This window comes from Myotis brandtii, unplaced genomic scaffold (genome assembly GCF_000412655.1).
Source record: "Myotis brandtii unplaced genomic scaffold, ASM41265v1 scaffold1271, whole genome shotgun sequence".
Taxonomy (NCBI): Eukaryota; Metazoa; Chordata; class Mammalia; order Chiroptera; family Vespertilionidae; genus Myotis; species Myotis brandtii.
Genome location: NW_005354472.1, coordinates 77,771 through 87,895, shown reverse-complemented (window position 1 = coordinate 87,895; position 10,125 = coordinate 77,771). Strand labels below are relative to the sequence as shown.

At 38.4% G+C, this 10,125-nt stretch overlaps 1 pseudogene; it reads right to left on the bottom strand.

The window, feature by feature from the left end:
• LOC102245661 overlaps positions 1 to 10,125 on the bottom strand; it is a 26,215-nt pseudogene that overhangs the window by 4,651 nt on the left and 11,439 nt on the right.

Here is a 10,125-nt window from a genome sequence, read left to right as displayed (position 1 = left end):
TCTAATTCTCTATCCCTCTCCCTTCCTCTCTGTAAAAAATCAATAAAATATGTTTTCAATAAAATTGGCTGGGTTTTTTTGAGTCCACATGTAAGTGAGTATCATATGGTATTCATCATTCTTGATTCTGACTTAGTATATGCTCTTAAGGTACATCCATATTGCTGCAAATGGAAGATTTCTTTTTTTAGTTATGACTAAGTAATATTCTATTATATATGTACTATTGGCCCTGTGCATGAAATTCTTGCACATTAAAAGGAGATTAATTAGAAGAAATAGATTAATATTGCTATTTGCCCTTTCTCTATAATAGAAGTGTGAGAGATGAAAGAAAATTAGTAAAATATATATGAAAATCTTCCTCATGTCAGAGCCTGGGGCACGTTGCGGGATCTAGAGTCAAGTCCTCGCCTACCCATGGAGCCTCAAAATCTTGTAAGACCCAGACCCAGTTGGCCCCACCCCCATTGGGCAAGATCCAGACCCGGCCGGCCCCACCTTTGTCAAGCCCCACTGGGCGGGAGGTGCAGCCTCAGGTCACCCAACACATCCTCAGGTACCCTGGCCCAGTGCCAGGGCAGGGGGTGTGACCTCAGGTCCCTTGGCCCGGTGCCAGGGTGAGCAGCGTGCCTTGAGGTGCCCCGGCAAGCACTGCCTGGCTGGGGGCACGACCTGAGATTCCCTGTCAAGTTCCGCTGGGCGAGGGGCACAGCCCGAGGTCACTGTCAAGTCCTGCCAGGTTGGGGATGTGGCCTCAGGTTCCCTGTCAAGCCCCACTGGGTGGGGGTGCAGCCTCAAGTCCCTGCTGATTGTTTGTTAAGGCTCGTAACGGGAATCAGCCTCTGCTGTGGGTGCTGCCATCTTGTGTTATGGAAACAATCCCTCTCCCCCTCCTCTGCTGTGAGCCTCACCATCTTTGTGACAGCATGATGGTCAATTTGCATATTCCCTCTTTATAAATAGAGGATACTACATTTTCTTTAAAAAAAAACACACATATTTTTATTGATTTCAGAGAGTAAGGGAAAAGGAGAGATAGAAACATCAGTGATGAGAGAGAATCATTGATTGGCTGCCTCCCAGAGCCCTGCACTGATGACCAAACCCACAGCCTGGGGCTGTGTCCAGACAGGGAAATAAACTGTGACCTTCTGGTTCACAGGTTAATGCTCAACAACTGAGCCACTCGGGTCAAGTCACATTTTCTTTATCCATTCAGTTGTTGATGAACCCTTAGAGCAGCGGTTCTCAACCTGTGGGTCGCAACCCCTTTGGCAGTCAAACGACCCTTTCACAGGGGTCACCTAAGACCATCCTGCATATCGGATATTTACATTATGATTCATAGCAGTAGCAATATTACAGTTATGAAGTAGCAACAAAAATAATTTTATGGTTTGGTCACAACATGAGGAACTATATTTAAAGGGCTAGAAGGTTGAGAACCATTGCCTTAGAGTGTTTTTGTATCCTGGTTATTGTAAATAATGCTGCAATGAATATAAGAGTACATATTATCTTTCTGAGTTAACATTTTGTTTTATTTGGATAAATACCCTGAAGTGGAATTGCTTAATCATATGGTAGCTTTATATTTAATTTTTGAGGAACCTTCATGTTTTTCATAGTGGCAACACCAATTTCAGTCTCATCATCAGTGCACTGGGTTCCCTTTTCATCAGCATTTGTTATCTCTTGTATCGTTGATAATAGCCATGGGATATTTTAAAACTGATGAAGATTAATTTAACAATTGTTTTTCTTATATGTAGAGTGCATTTTATACGGTGTTAAGAAACTTTTATCTCCCCCAAGAGGAAAAATTTCTTCTGTTCTTTTAGCTTTCTTTTAGATATTAACTTTAACATTTAAGACTATGATTCAGCCATAGCTGGTTTGGCTCAGTGGATAAAGTGTCAGCCTGGGTACTCAAGGGTCCTGGGTTTGATTCCAGTCAAGGGCACATGCCCAGGTTGCAGGCTCTCATCATTGATATTTCTATCCCTCTCTCCCTCTCCCTTCCACTTTGAAATTAATAAAAATATATTTTTAAAAAGACTATGATTCATCTCAATTTTATTTTTGAGTAGGTGTGAATTGAGGGTCAACATTCAATTTTCACCTCAAAATATTGTTCCAACACAAAATCAGAAAGGCAGAGAGAACAATAGTCTAGTTTAAGTTTTACAGGATTATAGTTATGTGTTTCAGAGGAATAAAAATAAATTTATTTCAAGTTTGAGTTAATACTCCCCTTTGTATGACTATAGAAGCTACTCACTGAACTGTGGGAGGAAAAATAGACTAAGGAAGGAGAGTAGAAGAGAAAGAGGTGAGTGGCCTGTGGACAGGACAGTAATTACCCAGAAAAATTTTGTAGAAAGGGAGGGTAAAGCATCCACACATAAATCCATTTTGCACAGAGGCAAGTACTTATTCTACTAGTATCACAGAGTCCCATCTGTGCCCACAGACCATTAGCCACCACCCAATCAAGTACAGCCACTAAGAACTGTGCTCTGTCTGCACCTTTCAGTCAATTGTCCCAGGTCTCCCTTATTTGCTGCCAGCCCATGAGCAATAGACTACTTGGCAGAAGTGATGATCAATGTGTCCCATGGCTTTGTTCACTTCCATTATCTTTGTCCTAAGTTCACAATTCCCCAAACCCTATCCCCAAACCAAAGAAAACCCTTGAGCAATAGTATAGGACCGAGGATGTTTAGAAGGGTGAGGTATGTGAGAAAGAACAAGTCTATCCTGAACATAAGCCGCCTGATATCCCCTCATTGTAAAATGCATCTCATTATACAATTTAATGTGTCTCTAGTCTAGACTCAATATGCCTGATTTCAAATATTGATTCCAGTTAAGAATCATGCTAATCACTCTTACTATAATTAAGCACAAATTGAATCACTTTGTCGAAAAAAACATTGTCTTCACAGTTTATTTGTTCTTTATAAACTTTATGGTTCAACAAAATTGCAAGCATCAGCCCTAGCCAATTTGGCTCAGTGGAAAGAACACTGGCTCACAGACAAATTGATGTTTCTCTCTCTGCCTGTCCCTCTTCCTTCCGCTTTCTCTAAAAATCAATGGAAAAAATATCATTGGGTGAGGATTAAGAAAACAAAAAAAATTGCAAACATCATGCTGCTAATTTTAGTTGAGAGACAACTGTTTGACATTCAGAGGTTGCTCAACCTGTAGCTTCTACCTCCTCTTCCAGGAAGCTTTGCTGAACTTCCTTCTGAGATCTGACTGGATGCCACATACATATACCTACTCTGACACCTCCACCACTTACTGGCTGTGTGTTCTTAGGTCACTTATTAGCTTCTCAGTGCATATCATTTCTCAATTGTATGATGGGGATGACAGTAGTACCTAAATTCATACTATTCTGAAGACTGAATTGATAATCAAAACAGAGCACCAAGGAATATACTTGGTTTAGAAAATGTGTGTTCAATATATACTTGCCATCACCAGCAGCATTTTTATCACTATTAGTGTATACTTGTATGATAACCATTATCCCCCACATCCAATTGACTATATTTCCCTTTTAGGTAATATTATAAGCTTCTTGAGAATATTGTTTTTTAAATTATGTATCAGTTATACATAGTGCAAAACTATTACATTGTTTCCTAAATGAAAAGCATGTTCTCTTTTATCTACATTCCTGATAATAAATCTTATATATGGATAAAAGATTTCTTGTTTATTTGAGTATTTAGCTAATTGTGGATATAGAAGATAAAGATGTATGGATATCACCATGCTTTGCTCTCTCTTCACAAATGGCCCTATGATCTTAGATTTTCAAAAGGATACACAAAGACTCTGTGACCTCCTCTGTTGGTCTTCCCCCCTCTTTTTATTCCTCACCTTCACTCCTTTCCTGAGCACCAGGGTATAGTACTGTTCAAGCTTGTTTATTGCTTCTAAGTAGAGCCTATATCCATTAGGCACAGAGAACATTCCTCTTGAAATACTTTCCATCAGGGATTCTGAGAGCTGATTAAGCTGAGCCTGGCAATATTTTCCAGATTCATCTTCATTCTGCAGCAAGAAATACTCCTTCTTTTTCTCTATGATGCCCTGCCAGGGAATATTGAGAAGTACAAAGAAAAGAGGCTCTTAAAAGGGAAGACCCAACTGTGATCCTCTTGGAAGAAACAGGTGGTCTGGAGCATGGAATCATAGAGCAGCATCAAGAAGCTAATTTAGTCTCAGTTAAGACCAATTCTTTGTGTGACTTGTGGGAATTTCCTTAATTCTCTTCGGTTCAGGCTGAACATTTGTGAAATGATGAGGTTTGTAGACACAAACTCCATGGTTCCTTTATTATTTAAATTGACTTATAACTGAGATATTACATTATATTAGTTTCAGATGTACAACATAATGATTTGATATTTGTATACATTGCAAAATGATCACCCCACTGTCTAGTTATTATCTGTCACCTTATGTAGTAACAAAAATTGTTTTTCTTTTCATGAGAAGTTTTAAGTTAGACTCTGTTAGCAACCTCCAAATATGCCATCCAGTATTATCAATGGTTCCTTTATCAGTCGTAGTATTAACAGAGGTCCATCCATCGACAATGAGGAATGGAAAGTTCAATATGACTGGAAGTAGTCTTTCCTCTGCAAATTTGGATTGCTATAAGTAAAAATACATACACATTAAATAAACTGTACACTAGTGAAGTAAGTGGTCACTGAACAGAGTTTTGAACTCCTCATGAATTATTTCAATGAGGTTTAATTGTGCAAAATGAAAGGAACAGTAATTTTTTTGTTATACTTGAAAAATTACAATCTTGTTGGTTTTCTTCTTATGAAGTGAGAGGTTTTCTTATTTGTTTTTGTTTTTTTTGTTAATCATCACCCAAGGATATTTTCCTATTGATTTTTTGAAAGAGAGTGGAAGGAATGGGTAAGAGACAGAGAGAAATATCAATGTGAAAGAGATACATCAATTGGGAATCAAACCAGGACCCTTCAGTCCATGGACCAATGCTCTATCCACTGATCCAAACTGACTAGGGTGTGAAGTGAGAGTTTTTTAACTTACAGGATGGTCAATGACAGATTCAAAGACAAGATGAATATGCTTATGTTAAATAGAATTATACTGTTCTCAAGAGTTCTCTGTCCTGGTGTCCATACGCTACAGTCCCTAGGGCTGTGAATACACTTAATATTGATCCATGATTAGATTATTATATGGCACAGGTTGACATTAAGAAATGGAGATTACTCAACTGTGCACACCTAAATACATCAGCTCTTTAAAAGAAAGTTTTCACCAGTTGGTGGCAGAGAGGTAGTCAAAGATATTAGAAACAAGATAAGTATACAACGCACCATTACTGTCTTGAATATGTAGGAGCAGTTCCCATGACCTTCCTTATGATATGTTAGTTTCAGGTGTACAACATTTCCATCTTTGTTTGAAGCTTTTGGTACACAGAACAGAGCACCCATACATCTTGTGATAGGAACTCGACTGAAGAATTGTGAACAAACAAATTTCCATAATAGAAAGAAGGAGCCAATTGTTCAGAAAAAGAATAAGTAGTAGTCTATAGACCACTATAGACTATAGTCAATCACATGAATTTAAGCTCTTTTACAATGGAAAACTCATGGACTATGAGTCAAAAAGGGAATGTCTGGACATCAATCCAGAAGAACAGGAATTAAGAAGGATATATGCTAAGACATATTACCATAAGCTTCTTTTGGAATACCTGGTTGTCATCCTTGAAGGAGTTCTCCATGAAGACTGCAATAGCTTCCCTCTCAGAGGCTGCATGAAGGTCCAGCAACTCCTGCAGTGTGTCTGTGGGGAAGCTCACTCTCTGGGCCATCTGCTTGCTGTAGTGGTTGGCTGCCTTCTGCATGGCTGCTGAGTTCTCAAGCTCAGCCAGAGTTGTCACTGCATTTTCCAAACAAGGCACTGCTCCACTGTTGATGGCATCCACATAGGCCTTTGCCAGAGTCCCCAGACCTGAATGACACAAGATATTCAGGGAGTGGACAGGAAGTTCTCACTCATGTTTTATAAACTTTAGAGATCAGCATTCTAGTAGTAACAAAATTTTTATTGAAATGAAAATTTCTCGGTTCTCTTTTTCTTTTCCTCCCTATCTTCATCCTTATCTTCATCCTTGTTTCCTCTTCCTTTTTATTCCACAAATCCACTTCTTTGTAATAACATCACAGTGTCTCCTACATACATTCCCTTTTATGGTTCTCACATTTATCACATGATAATATAAACTTAAAGATCTCAGCCACTATGTTCAAGGGTCTCCTAGATACATTTCCCAATTGAAGTAAAATTAAAAAGAGAGTTTATTTTACAGGTCAATATATAATTTGTGGGAAAAATTTTCCAATGAAAATTTATTTAAAAATCATAGGCTATAGTTAACTTTTCTTCTCAAACTCTAATGAGCATTCAGAGCTTTATATTCTGCTAAATATTTTTTCTAACAGGGGTAAATTCTCAAAATATCTTGTGTATCCTCGACAAGACACACTCATCTCATTGGTCTTCTCATCATGCAGATTCCTCTCCTTAACAGCAGCTTGTGCTTATGTCATTAGCGTATTAGTTTCATGAGACACAATAGCCTTCAACAATCCCTCATATTGGAAAACTTTTATGAAGAAACATGCATTTTTATCTGTGGCATGTATCTATACCTTTTTCACATCACATAGAGAAGGAAACAAAACTGCTGAAAAACCCTGGGTACAATCACACACAATGAACTGCAGAGAAACATGCTGTAACAATGGGCACTCACGATATCCATTGACAATAATTCCCTCTCTGAGAGTCTTGGTTTTTGCATCTGTGAAGGTATAGTTACAGAAATTTTTGGATTGCTCCTGGAAACTGCACTCTAGTTGGTTTTCTGACACCCCATCCATACAGTATAATAAATTTTTGTCAGTTATAGGTCGGTCAAAGGTAAAGCACTTTCGTTTTGGAAAGAACTTCCTGATATACTCTCTAGGGATGTTGGCTTGCTGGATTTTGGGATCCTCCCCTGTAGAGAAGAAAAAAGGGCAGTGATTGGTAAGACAGTCTTCAGAAAAGGACGTTGCATATCTCCTATTTAATCATCAAATCAACATAATGATAATCTTCCCAAAGCATAGATTTGTGAGTGTGTGTGTGTGTGTGTGTGTGTGTGTGTGTGTGTTTATGTCCAGACCAGGATTAAAAGAAGTACTTCTGAGGAAGAAGAGGACGCAGTTATCCCATCTGAAGAAATTTATGATTGTTTTTCTTAGTCTTTCCATGAATTCCAATGGCTTGACTATTTATTAGATATTTTTGAATGATAGGGTAATCCCCACAATTGTCAGAAATACTTTTGAAATTATAGTCCTCATGTCAGAAATATAATATGGGCTCCAAAGTACCAGTCAAATATTTACTGGTAGATATATGGAAATTTATGATATTGCTAGGAAAAATATAATGAGGACAGACAATAATAAGAACAACTTCTAAAAATCAGAGTAAAAAATACACACAACTGGAGTGGGGCTTAGGTGGGGAGAGATTAACCAGGGAATTTACGTATATGCATATATTTATAGCCCACGGACACAGACAATAGAGTGGTAAAGGTAATAGAAGGGTGTTCTGGGGTGGAGGAGGTCAATGGAAAAAACAAACAAACAAAAACCAAAAACAAATTAGACATCTGTAATACTTTCAACAATAAAGATTAGAAAAACCAAAGCAGGAATTCCTAACTTGGTATTGACAGATAAAATTATGTTCTCCATAAACTTCATTGAGAGAGAGAGAGAGAGAGAGAGAGAGAGAGAGAGAGAGAATGAGTGTACATAGAAAATTTGCTTGGGGAGAATTTATATGGTTTTTAAGGGAATCTTTGATTACATAAATATTCAGAAAATCTGCAATAAATGGATTTGAATGGAGAAAAAATAAAATATACATATGTTCAGAGATGTTTTAGCAGATAACATCGACAAGTAAGGTTAAACTAATGTCATTTTGAGACTTCACCTGTTCTCTAAATCAGATTATATTGGACATGACAATGTCACACGGAGTAATTCTGGGTTTATATCAGCTGTTCAATAAATAATTTTAGAATGAATAAATAAATGATTAAATTAGCAAAAATGGACATGTTTCTAGGTACCACTCATTTTCCTCTTGGCTAAATATGTTCTGTATAATGAATGTATTATATGAACATGATAATAGGCTATGGCAGTGGTCGGCAAACTGTGGCTCACGAGCCACATGTGGCTCTTTGGCCCCTTGAGTGTGGCTCTGCCACAAATTACCAACTTCTGTGCATGGGCCACGAAGTTTCAATCGCACTATACGTGCGCGGCCGCACGTGGTATTTTGTGGAAGAGACACACTCAAGGGGCCAAAGAGCGGCATGTGGCTCACGAGCCACAGTTTGCCGACCAGTGGGCTATATAATGAAGATAGTGAAGCTATAATAATGAGATAATGAAGGATTTGACAGTCTTACTGGAAGGATATGTTAAATTTTTGGGAAACATTTTATATATATACATATGATGTAACTATGCAGGCTATTAAAAGAGACTACATAAGATATATTTAAAAAATAAAGTCATTTGGTAACTTTGTGATTCTGTGTTAACCATCATCCATAGTGATGGGCATTTTTCTATAATTAGTAGCAGAAGAGCACTAAACTTAATCAGAAACACAAGTATTTGAGCCTTAGGAAGTCTTTGCACTGGTTGTTATCCTCAAAATTTTTTCATGGTGTCAAATATCCTAAAATCTTTGGTCTAAAGTTGGGTTCTCTTTTCCTTAGCCAGCTTAAATCATGGTCACTGGACTATTTTTAGTAATAATAACAATTAAAACCATACCCATCTCTCATACCCATAACACCATTAGCACGGGCCTCACTGAAATAAAAAATAAAGATTATATTGACCTTAAGTGCTGAATGACTCAGTTAATCCCACCTCCTACTGAACCCTCTACCACCTAGATCATCCTCTGGTACCTGGAACCAACTTCAAAGCATGCTCCAGGTACTCATCTTCACTGATGGTGCGTCCATCTAACTCCAGCTCCAGCATGAAATCCCGTGTAACCCAAACAAAGTCTGGAAAGAAACTTGCAAACTTGGCTGAGTCATCTCCTTCACCAGAGCTGGGAGATGACTTTGTCTTGATTAGCTTTGTTAGTTCAGTCACATAGCTGGGATCTTAGCTAAAGAATGAGAAGTGCACCATACCAAAATTTCTAGATCTCACTCAGAAATCATTTTTATTAACATTCCCATTCACCCTGTGTCCCTTTTTCCTCATTCATGAATATGAACATGAGGGAAAACAACAACAAAAGAGTGTCAGTTACGTTCCGATAGCCTCCATGACACGTGATGGTTGGGTTCCTGGAAGGATACTGCAGCTGCTCCAGGGCCTGGTGGTTGATGGTGCTCATGCTGTTGTAGACAAACATACTACTCAGAAGCACGGCCAGGGCAAAGATTCATGAGTCATTTTTTGTGTTGCCCTAGAAAGTGCATTACAGCAGGGCATTGGGCATCTACTCTTCAATCACCCATTCAGTTGTTCATGCACTATGTCAGCTCTACTATATCTGAACAGTAGGGCAAATAGCATACACTGTGATGATAGTGCTAAATTTAAACCTCATTTTTGGGTTTTGACATTGACTCGTCTCATGGTCTGAGTTTTTTAGCAATTAAGAGAAGTGAATGACAATGTAAATGTGTGTCAAATGTTTAAAACAGTTCCAAGAACATAGATGTATGCAATGATAAGTGCGTAATGATTTCTTTGCAACTTTCTCTTGACCATGAGCTTATTGGTGACACAAATGCTAGTCAATTAAATTCACTAACCTCTCATTGTGCATCTAAAAAATGCCAGATACTGAGTGAGCACCAAAGCCCCATTGAAGCAAGCCTTGCCCTGGAGGGGTGTCTCCAGCACAGAAGTTCTCCCACTGCCGACACAGCTGATTCTCACAGCCAATTGGCCTGGAGGTCAAATCCTCCCAGTGTTACCTACAACAATCAAAGCT